Below are 22,390 nucleotides of genomic sequence, written 5' to 3' on the forward strand. Positions count from 1 at the left end.
GTCTGGTCTTACTGATATCTAAAGGCACATCTAGGTCAAATTGTTTATCATTCCCCTCTGCTCATCCCTTATCAGACCAGTTATTAAGTACAGTGCCCCCGTGTGGGATGTATTTGACTAAACACTTTGCATAACTCAAAGATGAGATTTCTAACTAAAAAGATCACAGTCTGGAAGACACTTTTTGCTACTGAAACAGACTTTGAGTTCCTGTCTATATAGTCTGCCCTACAGACATGGTGATTTATGTTTAGCATTTAGGTCCATGAAGAGCACTGCCTTAATTTCCTACACCCTGCCAAAACTAACAGTGCCACAAATAAAAAAAGAGGGAGAACACATTGGGTCTAAGCAAATAACAAACTAGTTCAAAACCCAAGTAACAGCCAGTCAGCAAGGAGACTGTAAAAACATCCAGATTCACTCAAAAAGATCAGAACTTCAAAACACACATACACGAAACGTCAGAACTTCAAATCATACATTCAAAGCATGACAAATACCTGTACTAAGAATTTAGACCTTCAGCAACCAACGATACACACTGGCATAAATTCAACTTCTAGGATATATGTCTCTGGAGTAAAATACCTGTTCATATTAAACAGAGAATCCCTTGCTACCTTTAATGCAAACCTTAACTGGGTAGCCACAAATTATCCCTGGACCTATCTTATGCCTCCCTCCAGGAATCAAAAGGTGCTATATGAGGTTGGATGCAGGCAAGGTTTTAATGGTCCTAGAACTGATCATCACTGTATATCTTACATAGCAGATTTTCTTTACATTCTTCTTTTTTTTCTTCTAGATTCTTCTGGAGATACTTTTTTTCAGCAGGATTAGCATAATATATCATTTTGTCATGACTTTAATTGTGACATCTACTGTTTAACACAATGCCATCTCCTCATTTTGATCACATTGTACTTCTGAAGAAAGGTCATGCTGGACAGATGTAATGGCTTAGTGTAGGACAAAATAGAAATGGTTTAGCATCATTAGAGGACAGAGAGATATTTAAGAAATCAGTTTATAGCAGCAAAAAGGGATTTCTGTTCCTTCTGGCTGTTTACCCATGCATAATTTGTAGAGGTTGTGATGCCCGTGCCCTGGCCCAGCAATCAAGGAGCCTCAATCCTCACCACTAACACCAGAGAGGGCGTCTTGTGTATGAGGAAAGGATAACAAATACACACAGTAAAGTGCAATTTCTCTTAAGAGCACACAGAGATCACAGTCAGTCCAGGGCTGGTCGCTTCCTTGCTCTCCAGGTCCCCAATAAGACTCCCCACTGGCACAGCTATAGGGTCCAGATCTCAGCCAGTTGGGCATGCTAAAATCTCCAGTACCCTCTGTCCAACCAGTGCTTTGTGTCCCTGCCCAAGTAGCTGGCACACACACTTTGAGATAAGAATTTATACAACCACATAGACACTTCTGGGGAAGGCTGGCACATGTTCTCCAGCTGTGCCCCTTTTACCCAGACTATATGGTAGTAATCCTGCCACCACCCAGCTAATATTTATCAGCTACTCAAAGGCCCTTAAAAGGGTGTCCAATCATTACTGTGCAATATTATTATCCAATTGGCAAGTGTGACTAATCAGTCAAGGCTTATTGGAGTGGCCTTGTACAGTAATCACTGTAAATATGCAATGTGCTCTAGAGATTAAATTATCTCTACACAAATCAGCCACAGTTAAAAGGTTTTAAAATATTTAATAATGTTGTTGTTGTTGGGTCTTTCGGCTCTTCCCGGTTAGGGGTCACCACAGCGGAACTCCGGTTCGCTAATGATTGGTAGTTGATTTTTACATGCGGAGTTACCAGCCCTGATGCACAACCTTCAACGAAGGTTCGCCCATTCACGCATGTCTCCACGCAGAAGACGCTCTAGCTGAGAATCGAACCGGACAGCGTCTTACTGTGAGGCGACAACGCTACCGCAGCACCACCACCGCGGGTAAGTAATTAAAACCACAAGACAATACTTTCTACTACACAGTCAGTGCTAGTCAAGACTTCAGAGATCACACAGAAATACCTAAAATGATTCAGTAGTATAGTTCTGCCATCACAGAAAACACTTAGTGTAATCTTTCTAGCTTTTAGCTATCTCTAAAAAAAACATAAGTCTAAGATAACGTACATAAGACAACAGGCAGAGTGCTGATGAGTTGGATGAGCAAGATAAAAATGCTTAATCACTGGTTCTCTTGAAACTGCAGTTCTGATAAACATTATATCATTCTTCACCCTTCCTGGAGTTCCCTGGCTACACATTAACTACATTTACATTTTTAATATCTCCCTTTTGTTATCTTGCAGCTGGTCAGGAGCAGAGCAATAAAATACATTTGCATGTTTAAATCTAGCAATTTAACTCTTGGTTAAAACAATAGAATTTTTTCATCTAGACCCCTCGGCGCCACTGTCTACATCAAAGGGTCACCACATGCTTTACTTTGGTCAGTCGAGTGCACTGTTGTCACATTTATTTCCAGTTCCACATGTAACAGTATTTCTTTACATTTAAGACAACACACCTGTAGTTTACATTTATATTTACAAATGACAGAATTATCTGCACAATTCAATCTGGCTAGGATGCCAGCATTCACATTACTCTGCCAGTCTTCACAGAGGTAGCCATTGTCTCTCATCTTGTGCTGCAGCCCTTTAGTGGCTTAAAAGAGTCATATGACCTTAGTTTGCAACCTGTCATTTATGTTAACAGTGACACTTCTTTGTGTTCACTGTAATATTCACTGTCGCAGTCTTTACACTTGGGATATCATGTCTGCAGGTAGCCCACATCTGGCCCAACTTCCAGTGAGCTTTACCCTCCCCCAGAGCTTTGGGCAATATCCTCACCGCCAAGATCAAGAGTACATCGGTGGTGTAAAGCATTTGTCAGCCGATACCATCTTCAGATCTTTCTTGCTGTGCATTTCGTAGCCATATATTACAGCACTCAGTTCATCATTTGGCCTATCTCCAGGGTATAAGATAAGTTCCCTGCAGGAGTTTTTTTTTTCTTATTGTCTGATTACATGGCTAATATCTGATACTCCAGTTCTGAAGAGTTTGTAGTAAAGTTTTAATAACTATGTTGTGTGGTAAACAAATTCCTCACAAGTATTTCCATTCTGAGTCTTTGTTTTGCCTTGATGCAGAGCAGAACATGGACCCCTTTTTTTTTTTTCCTACATTGTTCTTCATTAATCTGGAGGGACAGTCCAGAGAAGGTGTCAGTCTACCCAGGAGTTTACATCCAAAAAGGGAATGGAGCCTGTTTCTGTGCCATTGTGCATTTGACAAAAGCCTCCAGGAGCCTCCCATCTTAGAAAAGACATAACGCAATGCGTTGTGAAAGAGGGCATTTCTGGTGTCTGGCTGCCATGTGCATGGTGTGGAATTTTCACAGCCCCTGTCCAGAAAGTTTTCAGTCAAGACTGCTGTTGTAACCAATGTACAGGTGATTACAACAGGTTACTCATTCTTCCAGACTGATGTACCTGAAGTCTTCTTGAGGCCCAAGACACAGTGTGATATCAGAAGGGGGAAAACAGGATTTCCACTATTATTTACAATAAAATTCCTAATGTCTATACAGAAGTCTTGGTTCCCCACCTATATCTGAAGCCTCCAAGGAAATAGTTCTCAAAATCTCAAGATACAAAACAATAAAATACAAACTGGCACCTACTGGCTTGCCTAGGCCAGGCAGTGCCTCTCCATTTCTCAGGCGTCCGCCAAGTCTTTAGCTGAGATGTCTGAATACTTGGTCCTCTTTGAAGAACAGGCCTGGTGTGGATGTACCTGAAGTGTTTGAACCCCTTTGTAAAAGTCAAGGGTGGATCCCCTGAAAGATGAATTTCATACACGACTCCCGATATTATTGATCTAGCATATGTGGGCCAGGTTCCTCTCTATTAAAATTATGGCTGTGACACTGAAGACACCTTGTACTCTGCTTCTCCACCAGAGGACTTTTCCTTTGGGGACAACCTTCACAAGATGAAGGAAGTTTTCCAACAGGAAACTAAAGAATATTCTGAAGCCCAGCAAAGATACATAATGGGTTTGGCTGTACCAAAACCTGTAGGGGTCCCTCCAGTGCTAGATGTCCTTTAAGATTTTGTTTTACAATGCATCTTTGGAGCCTAGCTTGCACCTAGGAAGTCTGACCAGTTTCACAGAATTAGGGAATCCCATAAGTATATTTTATAGGAAATCCTTGTCGGATCAGGATGTGGTGACTTTGGACTCTAGCAAAGGAGCTATTTTGGCTCAAACCAGAAGTCCTATCCCAGTGGTAACGAGGGCCAGGCATTCAACCAATTTGGGGGGAAGTATGTACTACTAAGCAGCCAGTCCCACATGCCTAACCACTAGCAATTTTTACTGGACAAGATGAGGAATAAGGCCATTAGGGATTGAAAAAAGGTCTAAAGCAAGAAATGAATACCTATGTGATCTGTCTTTCCAGTTGGACAAGCACTCACAGAATTGTGGCTATGAAGCTGTGGATGCATCTTACAATGGAGCAGCTATTGGGTCTAATATGGAAGCATGCGTTGCTAATGACCATACCCCTTCCAAACAGTGTTAAAGCAGAAATCATTCATACTCATTTGAAGAAGAAACTCCTGCTGATTAAATCTTCAATAAACTGGAGAAGTAAAACATTGCTTATTCTGTAAGGAAACATTTTCAGACCCAGGGGTGCACCAGGAACTTAACAGAAAAGACAGCTTTTTTGCCTTAAGCTGGACAGTGCTAGGCTTATCAAAAGGAAGAAGGGGAAATTTAAGAAAGCATAGCAAGCTAGACCCAGAGACTAGGCTGAGGGCCGAGACACCCAGAGAGATCAGCCATGACTCAGCAAGACTTCCCCCCTATTCCCTCCCCACATTAAGTAGCTCCTCCTCACCTGATCTGCTTCCCCTTTGGAAAAAGTTGCTTGGCGCTTGTCCTTCATAGGAATTTGGCAAGAGACAATCCCCCAGTTCAATTTCTTACACTTTGGTTTTCCACTAGTCCAGGAGTCTTTACAAAATGTCTGGCTGCAGTGATCACATTTTGCAGGACAAAGAGTATACAGATTTATCCCTTCTTGGATGACTGATCCTGGCAAAGTTCCAACAAGGCATTTTAACAACATTACTAAGTTATCACTTAAGATATAGGCAAACACACAAAGAAAACAAAAAATAAATGTTTTTACATTTATATACATTATACATCAGATATATATTTTTTTATAGCTATCAGTCCAGCATTACATGAATTGTTCAATTCCTGCCTTGTGACATTTTACACAGTGTTATAAGGTTTCAGTAGATTCGATTTATATATTTTTGTCAGCATTTTTGTTATGATGATTTGTTTCCCTTTATGGATTTTTATATGAATTTTTTACAATGTGGATTCAGTATATTTAGCTAAGGCATTATGCAATATATAGTTATGGTACTTGTGTCATTACATTCAGTTTTATGATGTTATAGTACATTAGGAGAATGAAATATTAACACATTACATATAGATCATTTCATTTTATTGTCGACTGCACACAGTTTTAATAGTGTAATAGCTTTGACACTTGTTTGTTGTCTTTACAAGGCAAGGTCTTTTTAAGACATTAACTCAATTATCCAATTATATGATAACAGCACATTATATTTAAACACTTTGTATTAAGTGTTCTTTGTTCTGATGAAGCTTTGTATTGGCAAAGTGAAAGCGCGCTCAACTTTATTGGTGTTTTATTGCTTGTCATTTGTTGTACCAAAGAATTTTAATGGTCGTTGGATTAAACAGTGATTTCAGTTTTTACCATTTTTTTTCTGTTTCGTTCATTGCCTTGGACTTTTGTTTCTTATCAATTCCTGCCTTCCCTTAAACCTCACTCCTTTACCCGAGCATTATTTTGCATGTATTGTTCTCACAGTTTTTCATTTATTTTTATGTAATTTGCTCCTTCCCTTTTCTACTGATCCCACTTCGCTTTTTTTTAATTTTTGTTACACTAATCAGTACTTCAAATACAGTTGGTTTGCACTTTTATTTCCATTCTCTAGTAATTGCTTTTTTGGCAGCCACCAGAATTAAACTTAACAAGGCCTTACTATGTGTTTGTAATTCAGATCCTCTGTCCCAGCTCAAAAGAATAATGTCCTTAGTTACAGCCATTTGCTCACTCAACATTTCTGAGTACTCTGTAGGGAATTTTTTAAAGTCTGCAAACTCTTTACACTCCCAAAACATATTTTCCAGTTACCCCTTTCTTCCCCATCATACCTCCAATATTTGCCATTTACCTGAGGAAAAATTCTTTGAACCAGCAAGGCATTCATCAGGTTATGGATTTCACTCTGAATTGTATGAACCTGGAGCTCACAGTTAAATAAGAAAAGTCAAGTGTGATCCCCTTACAGAAACTAGTCTTCTTGGGGGCATGTCTGGATACCACCAAGAGGAGAGCTGGCTCATTTGACTCAGTACTTCCAAAGTTGTCTGCAACTGACATTTACTGCCATGGAATTTATCAGGCTGTTCAGTTTCATGGTATCTTACATTATAATGGTCTGCCTAGGATGCATGGGCATGCAAAATCTGCAGTACTACCTAAGAAACAGATGGTGTCACTGTACCCATCTAGTGGAGACTAGAATCCCTCCCCATTGCATCAAGAGAGGGATATCATGATGGATTCAGTAATATACTTAGAATTAGTGAATGCCCTTCAAAGTGCCTTCCATCAGGAGTTAATTCTGACAAAATTGAGGGAAAAGGGCAAAGTACTAAAAGTGGGAGACGAGTTCATGGAGAATCATTACTCATTGTATACTAGGCAGAAGAGTAAATTCTGTCAACTGTTCAAGGAATTTTGAGATGCAGGTGTGAGATTCAAACTGCTGTACGCAGCTGTCTTCAAGGCATTCTTCTCTTGAGGGGCAAAATCATTTTTTGATGAAGTGCATGCTAAGGAGGAAATACAAAAGTTTGTCCAACAAAAAGTAAGCTTTGAAACAGAAGGAGATTCTGCTGCTTGTTCTTCTGGTAATAAAGACCAGAGAGGGACTGTACCTGTTAAACCTTTTCAAATGTTTGAATAGAAAATGTTGGAGAGAAGGAAAGGAGCATGAGAGTTGACTAGAAGAACCCAAGAGTGTGTTGTAAATGAGAGAGACATGATTTTAGAGATTAACAGTAATAAAACTAGTAAATACGGGATTACAATGCAATAATTATAGTTGTGAAATGTGACAGAACAAGAAAATCTGGAAGTATTGGACTTTTTCAGAATTTGTTGGACTTATGGGGGACTCTAAAGCATATGCCCTACTTCATGTCATTAATGTTTGGAAAAAGTGCTTTGGGAGGGGAAAATGAAAAGGTTAACTGTAAAGATTTTTTCTTAAATAGTACAAATTTTGTGGCATGCGGTGTTCTTTACATGCTATAAAGTAAAGTTTTTTTTCAGTTATTTTTAAGTGCAATGGGGATTGTAAACGGTTACTGCTGTTTTTTTTTTTTTACTTTTCTTTCTCCCTTCTGTCTCTTCTTGTTCACTTTTAAGAAATGTAGGCACTGCAGTGTATAAAAAAGCCTGGTTAAAAAGCATGATAAAAGAAAAATTAATGTACCGTTTCTCATTCTTCCATGGATCCATTAGATTGACTAACAAGTTTTAAGAGAGAGCAAGTAAATGAACAAGAACATTGAATATTATGAGGCTTTTTTCTAGCAAATATGTGTATGCTCAGTAAAAATTCTGCAGCTGGCATGGAAACAATCTGATAAAGAGAAATTGGCTGCCTGGTTCTCATGTCTCCATGGAAACAATCTGATAAAGAGAAACTGGCTACAGTCTGGTGAAAAGCGATTGGCTAAGGAAAAAAGAAAAGAGAAATTGGCTAGGAGATAATGTTCTCTGAAGGCATTCAGGGGTTTTCCCAAAGTAGGTAATGTTCTCTGAAAGCATTCAGGACCTTTTCAAGGTAGTTAATGTTCTCTGAAAACATTCAGGGGGGTTTCCAGCTGGGGTCCAAATGGAGAGATGAAAAGTAGAGTAGTAGTGCTGAAATTGAATTCATCTTCAAGTCTTGGCGAGTACCTACACGAGGTGGACCCTGTTTTTCACAAAATCTCACCAAGGTGACACTGATGCATAGACTGTATTTATATAGCCTATATCATAGACAGAAGTATGTCAAAAACAAAAAAGATATCTGGGTGCACAAGACCCAGGATAAAAAAGTGCCCAGTCCTGGTAGGTGCACTGGTGCCAGGGCTGGAAAAATGACAATGTAGAATCCTCAAAATATGGAAACATTCCTACAATGGGGCCAGGCCCAGGGAGAGGATGCCCCCCCCCCCTGTTCTAGAAGGAAGTAACAGTCCACAAAAACTGATAGGGCAAAGAAGAGTCACAAAGACAATAGAGTGGACTGTTGAGGATAAGAAAAATTGCAGTATGTATTATTACTATTATGCAAAAAGCCCAGAATTTCCAGACAGATGATATACAAAGAGATTAAGAGATAAATTAGAGGAAAGAAAGATAGCTTCCACAGGAAGAACTGTCAGAAGCTTCAAATGAAAATTTGCATTCATTAATGCAACAGATTTTTGAGAAATAGTATATAGATCAAGAAACTTTGATCTATTTGGAAAAAGAAGCATATGAGGAACTGCAAAAATGTAAACAAAACCTAGATATTTTTGAAAAGTATAAAAAAAGAAATACGGACATGGGAAAGAGAGAGATTTGATATTGTGCACTATTTATACAAAAGAGAAAGCCAAGCTAATTAATATAGAGAAGGCAGCCTCAAATATATTCAAAGAGAAATACAAGCAAATGCATCCAGATATAGAAAATTTTACAATAAAGAAATTAATATCACAAAGATGGAATGTAGAAAAGAAGTTAGTAAAGCAAAAGTTAAAGAAATAGAAGTTGAAGATGTTATGTGATCCTATCTCACCTGCATTCTGTACTGATGGGTTCGGAGCCGATCCTCGGCTCCGACTCAGCACGCTACGCTATAGAGTGAAGTCTCTTATTGGCTGAGCTATTCTATATCCCAGGATGCACCACCACTACTTCCCCAGATCTCGTTTGCCGCTTACAAGCTAGGACATGGTCTTGAACTTGGCTGAGCTAAGTGCTTTTTTCTGAGAGTTTTTTCTGTCAGGAATTTCTTTAATCTTAACCCAAAAGCTGTTTTAACAGCTATCATTGTGTATAATTGTGTTTTTGTGGAAATTTTGTGGTAAAATTTTGTGACTGGACAGGGAAAGGTTTCTGTTTAAGTTAGAGGGGCCTTCTCCTCGTTCTTTAGTGAGTCTTCTTGTTGTTTTGGAGAGGTCAAGTACCTGTTTCAGTTAGAGGGTTCTTGGCCCTCCTGTTGGTGTGTTTGTCATTCGTGTAATTTTTTCTTGGGCTTTCGCCTCTCTTGTTTAAAAAAAAAAAAAAAAAAGAAAAATAATTTTTTGTTGTGTAAACCATTGGTACTGAGTTCCATAGTGTTTTTTCTCTGACAAAGTGAATAGTATCTACAAGCATTATGTCTAAGGAGCATAGACCCTCAGGATTTAAAAAATGTACAAGATGCAACTACAAAATGTCTATCACAGACGATCACTCCTTATGCGTGTACTGTTTAGGCGCCAAACACCTTCAGGAGTCTTGCAGCGTGTGTCATGCTTTTTCCTCTCGGGTCCTCCAAGAGAGGAAAAATAAATTGATCTTAAAAGGGCTTATCAAACCCTCCTTCGAAGAGGCCTTATCTTCCTCTTCCTCTCCAGCTAAGAAAAAGAAATCGTCGGCTCCGACCAGCCTGTCGGAACCGACCACTAAGAAATCTAGGCAGGCTTCTCCATCGGCTCCACAGACTTCAGAGCCAAGGGCGGAACGGTCTGCCTCTATGCCTCCAGCCTCGACCCCTCTGGTTTCGGAGCCGATGGCTGGGGCTTGGAGAGGCGGGTCACCTTCATCGGCTCCACTGATTTTGGAGCCGATGAGGGTTGCCGGCTCAGACTCTTCCCTTGGCGAAGCCCTCTTTGGCACCGAGGGAAATTGCTATGGAATCTCCCTCGGCACCGATATTGATCGAGTCTATTCGGAGCCGGTCCCCCAGTCCTTCGGAGCCGATGGAGAAGTCTGCTCGGACCCGGTCGGTCTCCTCCCGATCTTCCAAGATGTCGGATTCGGACATCGACAGGGTGCTCCAAAGGCTGTTTCAGTCTCCTGTATTCCAGAAATTAGTTTCGGCTCCAGCCCAATCGGCTTCGGAGCCGATGGCCCACCCTGTAGTTCTGGTTCCTCCTCCAACAGCCTCGGCACCGTTGGAGCTGGTGCTGGTGGAGCCGATGGAGGTTTTCGGGTCGGCTCCGACCCTTACTCCAACCCCGGCTTTCGGGTCGGAGTTCGGTACACGGACCTCCTCGGTCGGCCCCGGGGGTGACGCTTCGGGACCGATGTTTTCGGTTCCGAGCCTTCCTCTCGGTGCGTCGGCTGCGGGGGTGCCATCTACTGTTGTGGCCCCGGGGGTTGGACCTTCCCAGGACTCTGGCAGTCCAGCCTTCAGGGCCATGAGGAGTGCTTTGGCCAAATCTTCTTTGGCTACCTCCACGGTCTCACCGGCACCTTCCCTACACACGGAGACTGGGTCTTTTGTAGTCCCCTGTCGCTAGACAGCGGAGCCCCGGGGCCTGAGGTCACCCCCAGTGGGGTTTCCCCACCTCCTGGAGGTCCCTCTGAAGCTTCTTCGGAGGAATCCCCAAGGAAAAGACTGTGCAAGAGGAAGCATGTCGACTCCCCCGATGAGTCTCTCACGTCGGACACCAATCTTGATGATGCGGAGGGGTCCCCTAAGTCATCCTCGGATGATGTCTCCTTTGCAGACATCTTGGAAGCCCTCAAACAACGAGGCGGCTGGCATTCCAAACCCCCTTCCGCTGACGAGTCGGTGTTCCTCAAGGCCTTCGGGGCTCAGCCCTCCGCCTCCTGGGTGTCTCCGCCCTTCGACGAGCTCCTAGATTTGATCTGTCGAAGGGCGTGGGAGCATCCAGACTCTGTGGAACCGGTGCCAGCTCGCCCAAATAAATTCTTATCAGCACCCCCAGAGAAGGAGTTTCTGACCAAAGGTGTGGCTGTAGATGCCCTGGTGGTGGCATCTGCTACCCAACAAGATGTAGCAGAGGCTTGACGTCCGTCCATCCTCCTAATAAGGAGTCTAGGAGCATGGACCGCGGAAGCGCACCCTCAGTTCAGCGGCCTTTACCTTAAGGTCCCTGAACTATTTGGCGACTTCACTAAACTTCAGAGGGATCTGGTCAAGGAGCTTTCAGATACCCTCTTGGGTAACCTACCTGAGCAGCTGGCCCAGACGGTTGGCTCTCAGTTGGCTACTCTGTCATCGATATCAAACTCGTCCATGAGGCTCATTTCAGATGCAGCCGAGGGGCGAGTAGAGCGGCGAATGGGTGTTGCTCTCGGAGGCAAGCCTGGCTCCGCCTGTGTCATTTTGCGGAAGCCTTTAAGTCTTCCTTTGCCGACGCTCCCTTTGATGGGTCCTCTTTGTTTGGACCCAAGGTAAAGGACACATTGACCCGCTGTGAGCAAGAAGGTAAGACTTTGACTGCCGTAGGGGCACGGTTTTCCACTCCCTTTTGGCCTTACCCCAAGGCTAAAAGAGGAGGGAAAATGTGGTTCCGTAAATCCCAGAAGTCTTATCCCTCGCAGCAGGACGATCCCCCTTCTAGAGGCAGAGGAGGGGGAAATTTCTCTGGAAGATGCCGTCCCAGAGGTGGCAGAGGCCCCCGCAACACTGGAGACCGCGAGTCCTTTCGTGGCTTTTCAGCCTTCCACAATCCCTGAAGGATTGCCCGACTGTGCAGCTCCGGAGCCAGTCGGGGGTCATTTTTCGAGGCACCTAAAAGCCTGGGAGGGTATCACTCAGGACCGATGGGTGCTTCGAATCATCGCCGGAGGTTACGCCATCCCCTTTTCTCACCCCCCTCCGCCGTCCAGGAAAATCCCGGACCCGCCACCCAGTCAACGGGAAATCGCAGCCTTCGAAATCTCAAAGCTGCTTCAAAAAGGAGTCATCCAACTGGTCCCCGCAGACCAGATCGGATTAGGGACTTACTCAAAATTCTTTTTGGTGCCAAAAAAGACCGGGGACTTGAGGCCCATTTTGGATCTCAGCAACCTAAATCGATCAGTCAAGAAGTCCAAGTTCCGAATGGTCACCTTACAATCCATTCTCCCACTGCTGGAGAAAGGTGTTTGGATGTACTCCATAGATCTCAAGGACGCCTATTATCACATCCTGATAGATCAGGTGTCCAGAAGACATTTGCGCTTCAGCCTGGGAGACAGTCATTTTCAGTTCTGCGCACTGCCCTTTGGTCTCACCACAGCCCCCAGGGTGTTCACCAAATGTTTGGCAGTCGTGACTGCTCACCTGAGGAGTCTAGGATTCCAGGTGTTTCCGTATCTGGACGACTGGCTCCTAACTGCCACCTCCAGGCGTCTACTATTGCAGAACCTAGCAGCCACCATATCACTAGGCACTTCCCTTGGAATCACCTTCAATTGGCCAAAGTCTGTGTTGCTGTCATCTCAGCGCATAAGGTTCATCGGAGTAGAGATAGACTCAAACCAAATGCGGGTCTATCTTCCTACAGAAAGGATACAGACTATACAGGCTCAAGTCCGAGCCTTGCTTCTCAAATCCAAAGCCCCAGCCAGGATGGTCCTGCAGCTATTAGGCTCCATGTCGGCCACTGTTCTTCTAGTCCCCTTAGCAAGATTGCATATGAGAATTCTCCAGTGGCTCCTATTGACCCAGTGGTCCTTTCAGGATCTCCCTCTCAGTCACCTCATACGGATCATGGAAACCTGCAAATGGGACCTTCGCTGGTGTCCTCCAATCTGGATCAGGGACGACCCTTCATTCCACCTCCTCCTATGGCCACATTGACGACGGACGCCTCCCAGACGGGGTGGGGGGGCATTACCTGGGCAGGTCAGTCCAAGGCAATTGGCATTCCGACGAGAGTCTCCTTCACATCAACATTCTAGAAATGAGGGTGGTGCTTCTATCTCTACAAGCCCTTCACGATTACCTCCCTCAGGGCGTAATTGCCATTCAGTCCGACAACATGTCAGTAGTCTGGTAACTGAACAAGCAGGGAGGGACCAGATCCTACCCCCTTTGCAGAGAGGCCATGAGAGTTTGGGAATGGGCAGTGGCGACCAGACGTTTTCTGGTAGTGACTCATATCCCTGGGAGATCCAACGTGATAGCCGACAGACTAAGCAGAACTATTCTCTCTCCTCACGAGTGGTCTCTGAATGATGCAGTGGCAACTCAGATCTTCAGAAGATGGGGAACTCCTTGTTGCGACCTTTTCGCAACCCCGCTGAACGCGAAGTGCAGAAAATTCTTCTCTCTCACTCCAGCTCCAGGGGAGATTCTCGTCAGGTATGGTTTCCCTATCTTCGGAAGTATGCACTGGACAGTCCATGGTTCCTTGACCAGATCCCGGACCTATTAATTCACCATTCAGGACAACTCCATCAGTCCCTTCACTCTTTGAAGTTAACAGCTTGGCTCCTCCTCTTCCGACTATAGTCAGGAATCATACTTTAGACCCGGAAGACATACGTATCTTATCCTCGGCCCACAAGTCTGCCACTAGGAAATTGTATACTAGCAAATGGAAGAGATTTGCTATTTGGGCTCAACTCCGGGGTCTAGATCCCATCACTGTCCCAGTGTCAGAAGTCCTGAAGTTTCTAACTTCCCTATTCAATCAAGGTTCTTCAGTCTCTACCATCAAGGTCCAATTGGCAGCTATTTCCAATTTTCATGAATCTATAAACCCACCTTTGATGAGCAACAGATTGTGTAAAACCTTCATAAAAGGTGCTGCGCTTTTACGACCTCCAATTTCTCATCCTGCTCCTCTGTGGGATCTCGATGTGGTATTACGTGCCTTAACCTCCTCCCCCTTCAAACCAGCAGCAACCTGTGATTTGAAATTTCTTTCTTGGAAAACTGCCTTTCTGGTCGCGATTACTTCAGCCAGAAGGGTTTCAGAGCTTCAAGCTCTATCTGTCAAACCACCGTACCTGTTTTTTCACAAAGATAGAGTATCCCTCAGACCTAACCCATCCTTTGTCCCTAAAGTTTGCTCCAGTTTTTGCCTGCAACAGTCATTAGAACTTCCAGTTTTCTTCCCAAAGTACTCAAAGTGGAATACATCTTCCACACATTGGATGTTCACAGGCAATTGCGCTTTTATTTAGATAGGACCCAACAAACACGGAAAACAGATCAATTGTTCGTGTCCTTTTCGGACAATAAATTGGGCAAAGCCGAAACAAAGGTCACTATTGCCAAGTGGATCAGGGACTGTATTAGGCTTATTCCTCTTCTAATAAAGAGCTTACAACCTCTGTCAAAGCTCACTCTACAAGAGCTATGGCTACTTCAATAGCATTCCATTCTAAGCTTGCCATTAGCGACATTTGTGCTGTGGCTACGTGGTCTTCTCCGCACACCTTCATTTCCCACTACAAATTGGATGTGGCATCTCGGGGGCGAGCTTCATTTGGTTCCACAGTTCTCAGGAGTGTTTTCCAGTGAGCCACCCAGGAATCAGGTGCTAGGGACGCTGTCCCATCAGTACAGAATGTAGGCGAGATAGGATCACATAACATCTTTTAGTTATGTACTTACCATAACTTTAGATGTTTGGGATCCATCTCGCCTACATTCCTAATAACCCACCCTCCTTCCCCTGCCTTGGAGATCAGAAGAGACCGGACGGTCCGAGTACTATCGTTTCATCTTGAAACATCTGGCAATGTTATATAAACAGTTATGTGTGTGTGTGCATGAGTGCGGACAAACAAGATCTGGGGAAGTAGTGGTGGTGCATCCTGGGATATAGAATAGCTCAGCCAATAAGAGACTTCGCTCTATAGCATAGCGTGCCGAGTCGGAGCCGAGGATCGGCTCCGAACCCATCAGTACAGAATGTAGGCGAGATGGATCCCAAACATCTAAAGTTATGGTAAGTACATAACTAAAAGTTATGGAGTGCCTACGAAGTGAAGGATTTAATGTAGATGGTCTAACACAGACTACATCAAAGCATCATGGAGTCAGTCCCCAGAATAAGAAGCAGGAAGATCAAGAGACATCTGAAGAAGAAATTTGGACATGAGAAAGGAAGAAAGATTTGGTATGGTGTAATATTTATGCAAAGGAGAAAGCAAAACTAACCAATACAAAAAGAGCAACTCCAAAGATATTTGAAGAGAAATACAGGCAAATGAATCTGGTATGGAAAACTTTGCAATACAAAAAATAAGAAGACTAAGAGGAAAATTAGAAGAGATTAGTAATAGAGAAGTTAAAGAAATAGAAACTGAGGTTATGGAGCACCTGCAAAGTTAAGGATTCAGTGTAGAAAATGTAATACAGAAAGCACCACAACAGGATTGAGGAATGGGTATCCAAATTAAAGGGAAACCTGTGGAACAGGAAGCAATTGGTCAGCTTTTGGAGCCTTCCACAGGGAACCAGTATAAATGTTCACTTGAAGCAAGACATTAAGGGAAGGAACAGGAAACTCTTTTGCAGTCAATGTTGAGGAGTGATAGGCCAGTGAGTTCCCATATGACAGAGCAACGGATGGCACAGGATGAAATTGCGGAGAAAGTGCCACAAGAAGTTGCTATAGAACTTTCATATAGAATGCCTGCAGGAAATGGAAAACAAAGGATGTGCCCTCAGTCTAGAAGAAAATGAGTTAAGAGAAGAGTTGTTTGATTAAGTGGACATAGATATATTAAGATCAATGAAAGAAATAGACTATAGGTCAATAAAACCCCAAAAGTCAGAAGTCTGATAAAACAAATGAGCACAATAATTGACTGTTCCTAGAAATCCATGCAATATAACAGAAGTAAACAGCATATACTACTGTGCAGCTAAAATAATAACTGATAAAGTTCTACCAAAAGAACACAGGGTAGTGAGGGAAAGGAAGGGGAAAAATCTATACATCGTGGAAGTATCGAACAGAGAAAAATGTAAAGCAATTAAGACAAGAAATGTCACTGTTAGACTATTGAATGAATATAGATTAACAAAAATCTAAGAAAGATAGATGGGATAAAAGTAATGCACAATATTAGAACAAACCGGAATCTATCATGCATTGTCGCAAATAAACTAAAAATTTCAGCACAGGTGGAAAAACGTAGAAGATATGCAGATAAATATAAAGGAAAAGTACAAAATAAGCCATTTATTGATGACCCAAAAAAGTTTTTTAGAGAATTGGGAAACAAGGTGAAAGGAATTGAAAGACCACCAAATGGAAGAAATAGATGCATTTTGGAGAAGTATCTATGAAGATCCTGTAAAACACAACTTCTTCTTCTTTCGGCTTTTCCCGGTTAGCGGTCGCCACAGTGGATCACCTGTCCACTCGTGATTGGCAGTGGAGTTTTACAGTGTCGAGTTGCCAGCCTGGTGCCCAACCTTCCACAGAAGGTACACACACGCACTCACACCTAGGGCCAATTTTAGAGTGTCAAATCCACCTGCAGCATGTCTTTGGGATGTGGGAGGAAACCGGAGCACCCGGAGGAAACCCACGCGATTACAGGGAGGACATGCAGACTCTGCACAGAAGGCACCCCAGCCGAGGATCGAACCGGAGAACCTCTTGCTGTGAGGTGACAATGCTAACCACTGCACCACCATGGCCGCCCATCCTGTAGAACACAACAGATATGCTAAATGGATAAAAGAAGTAAAAAAAAGAATAAGACGTTTTAAAGATACAGGATGTGAAATGGGATGAAGTGTAACAGCCAGAGAGATTGAAACAAAGTTAAGAAAACCCCAGGCCTAGATGCAGTAGCTAACTTTTGGTTAAAAGTCTTAACATCTTTACACGAAGATTTAGAGATGAGTAAGAACCATTTATATGCGCACCCAGAACAGCCACCAACCTGGCTAACAACAGGTAAAACAATGCTTCTACTTAAGAGTGAACCTGAAAGCTACCCCAAAAATTATAGACCAATAATTTGCCTTCCAATGACTTATAAACTATACATGGGAATTGATGCCAACAGAGCTTATAGTCATTTAGAAGAAAACTCAATTATGGCAGTAGAACAAAAGGGCAATAAAAGAAAGTCATATGGAACAAAGGATCATTTGTTGTTTAAGTCATAGTGGAGAACTGTAAAAAGGGGAAGAATCCAAGTATGGCATGGACTGACTACAAAAAGCATTTGATAGTATCCCACATTCATGGATAAAAGAGTGCTTAAAAATGTATAATATATACCCTACACTGATCGACTACATTACAGTGACCATGAAACAGTGGCAGACCACTTTGCAATTAACCCATGAGAAACAAATTATTGTCACCGTTGCTATTCTGCATTGCCCTTAACCCATTAAGCTGTCTACTTAGCTTAGGCCATGGGTATAACTTGGCTCCTAGAAAGCAACAAATTCTAAAGAGTTATATTCTCTTTGTAGGTGATTTAAAACTGTATAGCTCATCAGATGAGGAACTGAAAGCACAGCTGCAGGTTGTCAAAACTTTTTCAGATGATATCAGAATGTCATTTGGTCTTGATAAATGTGCAAAAGCAACCTTTAAAGCAGGAAAACTGCAGCACCAGGAAGACTTCAGTTTGGGACAAGAATGTGATATAAACGAACTTGAGCAAGAGGGAGTGTATAAATACTTGGGAATTGATGAAAGGTCAGCAATAAAACATGAACAAATGAGAATAAAACTTAGTAAGGAATACTTTAGAAGGCTTAAATTAATCCTGAAAACACCATTGACATCTTGGAGCAAAATCCAAGTTATAAACCAATTTGCCGTTCCTGTCCTAACTTAGTTTTGGAGTGATTGATTGGCCCCAAAATAGATAGTAAAACAAGAAGGATGCTTCATGCCTACCAAATGATCTATAAAAATCAGTGCATACCAAGATTATATATTCTCCATTCCGAAGGAGGATGGGCCTTCTTGAAACTGATTACATGTATAGATCTGCAATTGTGGGACTCCACACACATCTGCTGACCTCACAAGACCCAAATGTAGTAAATGTTTTGAAACATGAGAATAAATCTAAGATGACTTCTCTGCTTAACCTACCAGAAAGCATATCTGTGTCAAAGCAGGAATGGAAATTAAAATAAAAGTAGATAAAAATCAGGCAGCAACTGAATGTGCCAAAAACAAAAAAAAAGAATATAAGGTGAATGAGCAGATAAAAGGGCAAGAAAGGTGGAAAATGCATAAATATAGTTGCAAGTATAGAAAACTTCTGGAAGAACCTCATGTTGATGAGGAGCGAATGCAGGAATGGTTAGAGAGGTATATTTTAAACCAAGAGATGAAAGGTTAATTGTGGCAGCCCAAGATAGACTTATGCACACGCTGGTTTGCAAAGTCCATTGAACATGTGGGAGAAACAGACAAATGTAGGTTTTGTAAAACCGAATTGGAAACTGTCGCACACCTTGTTACTGGTTGTGACATACTAATGGCAGAAGGACTTTATACTAAAAGGCATAATGTGGCATGACTGTTGCACTGGAGATTGTGCAAACATTATGGTATTGAAGTGGCTGAAAAACACTGGAAACATGAGCCACAAAGTATCATAGAAAATGATGAAGTCTACATCACATAGGATCATTCATTGCCAACAGTTTAAAAGATAGATGCTAGAAAACTGGATATAGTGGTCCAAGAAAAGACAAAAATAACATTGATCATTGACATTGCCACAACCAGTGACTACAATGTATTGGGTACAGAGAGACGCAAAGTTATAAAATGTCAAGATTTGCAAGCAAAAACGAGAGCAATGTGGAAAAAAGATACACAGATAGATCCAATAGTAGTAGGAGCTACAGGTCTTATAAAGGACAGTCTACAATCATATTTAGAGATGTTTCCAATACATGCAACTCCATATGAATTGCAGAAGGAGTCATTACTGGGCACTTTACGGGTGCTTCGAAGAGCACTTTTGGTTGACATCAGAGTGAAACAATACTAATTTCATGAACTTTTTAATCGTACTTTGACTTAGGAATGGATCATGGTATTAGAATCCCAAAAGATTTGGAGAAATTAAAAGCTGGGAAAGCTATAAAGATAAGACAAACCCTATCAGCATTTAGTAGAAGCAGAGGTTACATGCACCATGCGTCTTAGCATGGATGACCTTTCTTTTAGGTTAACCCAAGTTTGAGTGTGTGGGCTTCAATTTGGGACTTTTGTTCCTATTAGGAGGGTAAAACTTCAATATTTGAAGGTGTACATAGTTTTGTTTGTTAGTATTAATAGGTTTTGGTGGGTATTAGGTTTATGTATTTTTTTTGAGGGCTTTCAATAGAACAAAATGTTTTATAAAACAAAAAGTTTTATAAAATGTGACATAGGCTCAAATGATTATGGCAAGAAACAACTGTATGAAAGCTCAATGTGCCAGCAGTGTATGCTTGTAACACAAAAGCTGGAACTAGATATTTAACAAAAAAGGTGCTATACATAAAAGATGAGAATAATAACTTTTTAATACAATGATGATTTCTTTAATGTCTTTAAATGTAAATGGCCTCACAGATAAATACAAACAAGAAATAGCAGTGAACTGTATTAAAAAAAAGTAGAGTGCAAATAGATATGTTGCAGGAGATGCACTTAGAAAGGACTGAACATGTGAATCTGATAAAGAGTTTTCAGGCTGGTTATTCAGCAGAACATCTGGTACACAGGAAAAGAGGAGTACAGATATTAATTGTAAGAGGAGCCCCAATAGTGATAGAAGAAGACAAAAAAGATAATGATGGCAGATTTGTAGTGCTAAGGGGCTACTGGCAAGGGTGGAGGATTACACTGGCATGTATTTACATTCCACCTAAAACTGCTGTAAAGCAGCTTAAGAAAGTTCTGGGAGAAATAATCAGTTTTCATCAAGGAATATTACTTATAGGTGGGGACAGGAATTTGATTTGCAGCAGTGAAGATATGTCTGTGGTCCCAGAAGGAAAAATATAACAAAGGAGGGTCGATGTTTGAAGAAATTTTTGAAAATATTTGGCATGGAAAATGTGAATTCAATAATAGGAGTTTGGAGTGAATTTACATATGATTCCCCAAGATATAAAAACTGGGCTAGGCTAGACAGAATTTACATTTCACAGGAACATGCACATTTAACTGAAGGTCTAGATACCCACCCGATAAGTATTTCAGATAATGTAGAAAAATATACCCTGGAAAACCGCCAAAGGTAGCTCTATGTTAACAGAAGTAGTTCAGGGAAAATCCAAGAGCAAACCACCATGGAATATAAAAATCAAAAAGTAAAACACTTTAGTTCCAATAAAACGATAAAGAAGCTTAAATGACATTACGATAAAGGACCCTAACAAATTTGTTAAGCTCCTTTATTGTTTTTATTGGAACCATAAATAGTGTTTTACTTTTTGATTTTTATATTCCAAGGTAGTTTGCTCTTGGATTTTCCCCTATTTCAGATCATGCACCAATAATAGCTAAAATAAAAACACAGAGTAATTAAATAAAAAATGAGTCATAGCCCTTTCCCACCTATCTGTTAAAAAGAGAGGAATTTAAGGCATGGGTAGTGGAGATTATTCAGGAGCTGTTAGGATAGAAATTACTTCTGAAAATATAGCTAGGGAGTGGGATAAAATTGAGGTGAGGTTTAAAAATAGGGTGGAAATAATAGAAAGGGAGCTATGGTTAAGAAGTACCAAGAATTATTTAGAGGGACTGACAAATGTTAAAGTATTACAGAATAGGGGAAATCCTCACAGAATGAGGATCAACTGCAGAATGCTAAGCAGAAAATAAGTGATTATCTCATTAATATGCACACACTTAGAAAGATTGCTATTAAACAACTGATTTTTGATAACACTAGAACACAAACATTTTTAGCGCAATGACTCGGGCAACAGGAAGTAGAAAGGGCTGTTGCCAGACTTTGGGAGCCCATAACAAAGAATATACGATCCTGTAGATGTATTAGGAATAGTTTGGAAATTATGAGAGCCTCTATAAAGCAGAGAAATATGAAAATCAAGAAAAGATACAAATGGAAATGTTTACAGAACAATTAAATATGCCAAGATTAGAGGTAGATGAAGCTCAATTACTAAAAGTTTGAATAGGAGGAGATGAGATAAAAAATTGTGATGTATAACCAATCTACAGGAACGTCCCCAGGAATAGATGGTATTCCTGTAGAAATTTGGAAGCTAGGAGGGAAAGTAAAACTGATAAAGATCTGGAAGGTTTTGTTTAACAGTATATTAAGAGGAGGAGAAGTACCACCATCTTGGAAGAAAGCAGTGGTGGCTGTAATACTTAAAAAGGGTAAAGATCCATCACATCCAGTTTCATACAGACCCATTTCAATACTAAACCATGAATATAAAGTGTTCACATAGTCTTCTTTTGGGTTTTCCCTGTTAGGGGTCGCCACAGTGGAACAATGGTCCACAGAATGATTAACAGTGGAGTTTTATGGTGCTGAGTTGCCAGCCCGTCACTCAACCTTCCACAGAAGGCACACACACACTCATACCTAGGGCCAATTTAGAGTGTCCAGTCCACCTACACCATGTCCTTGGGATGTGAGAGGAAACCAGAGCACCCAGAGGAAACCCATGTGACTGCAGGAAGGACATGCATACTCACTCCACACAGAAGGCACCTCAGCCGAGAATCGAAGTGGAGAACCTCTTGCTGTGAGGTGACAATGCTAACTGCTGCATCACCATGGCTGCCCTATAAAGTGTTCATGTCTATAATGGCTAAAAGAATGGCAAAAGTAATGCCAAAACTTATATATACGGATCAATGTGGTTTTGTGGAGGGAAAGCAAACATTTGACAACATTAACAGAACATTTATGACCCAGAGGGAAGCAGACTGTAAGCAAATACCATTGTTGTGTGTGGGTCTTGATGCTGAGAAAGCATTTGACAGAGTAAGCTGGGACTTTATTAGCAGGGCAATGGAAGCATTTGCATTTCCTGAAAAAAATTCTAAAGTTGATTCGGAGAATTTGTGAGGGATCGGAGGCAAAAATTCAAGTGTGCAAGGTCTTCTCTGATAATTTCTGCTTGAGCAGAGGAACCAGGTAGGGGTGTTCTCTTTTCCCCTTTATTGTATGCATTATATTTAGACCCACTGGCAAAGAAACTAAGGGACTCAGAAATTCAAGAATATAATTTTATGGTAGTCAAGAAAAGCTGGCTTT

This window comes from Protopterus annectens, chromosome 5.part0 (assembly GCF_019279795.1).
Source record: "Protopterus annectens isolate FY-2018-M chromosome 5.part0, PAN1.0, whole genome shotgun sequence".
NCBI lineage: Eukaryota > Metazoa > Chordata > Ceratodontiformes > Protopteridae > Protopterus > Protopterus annectens.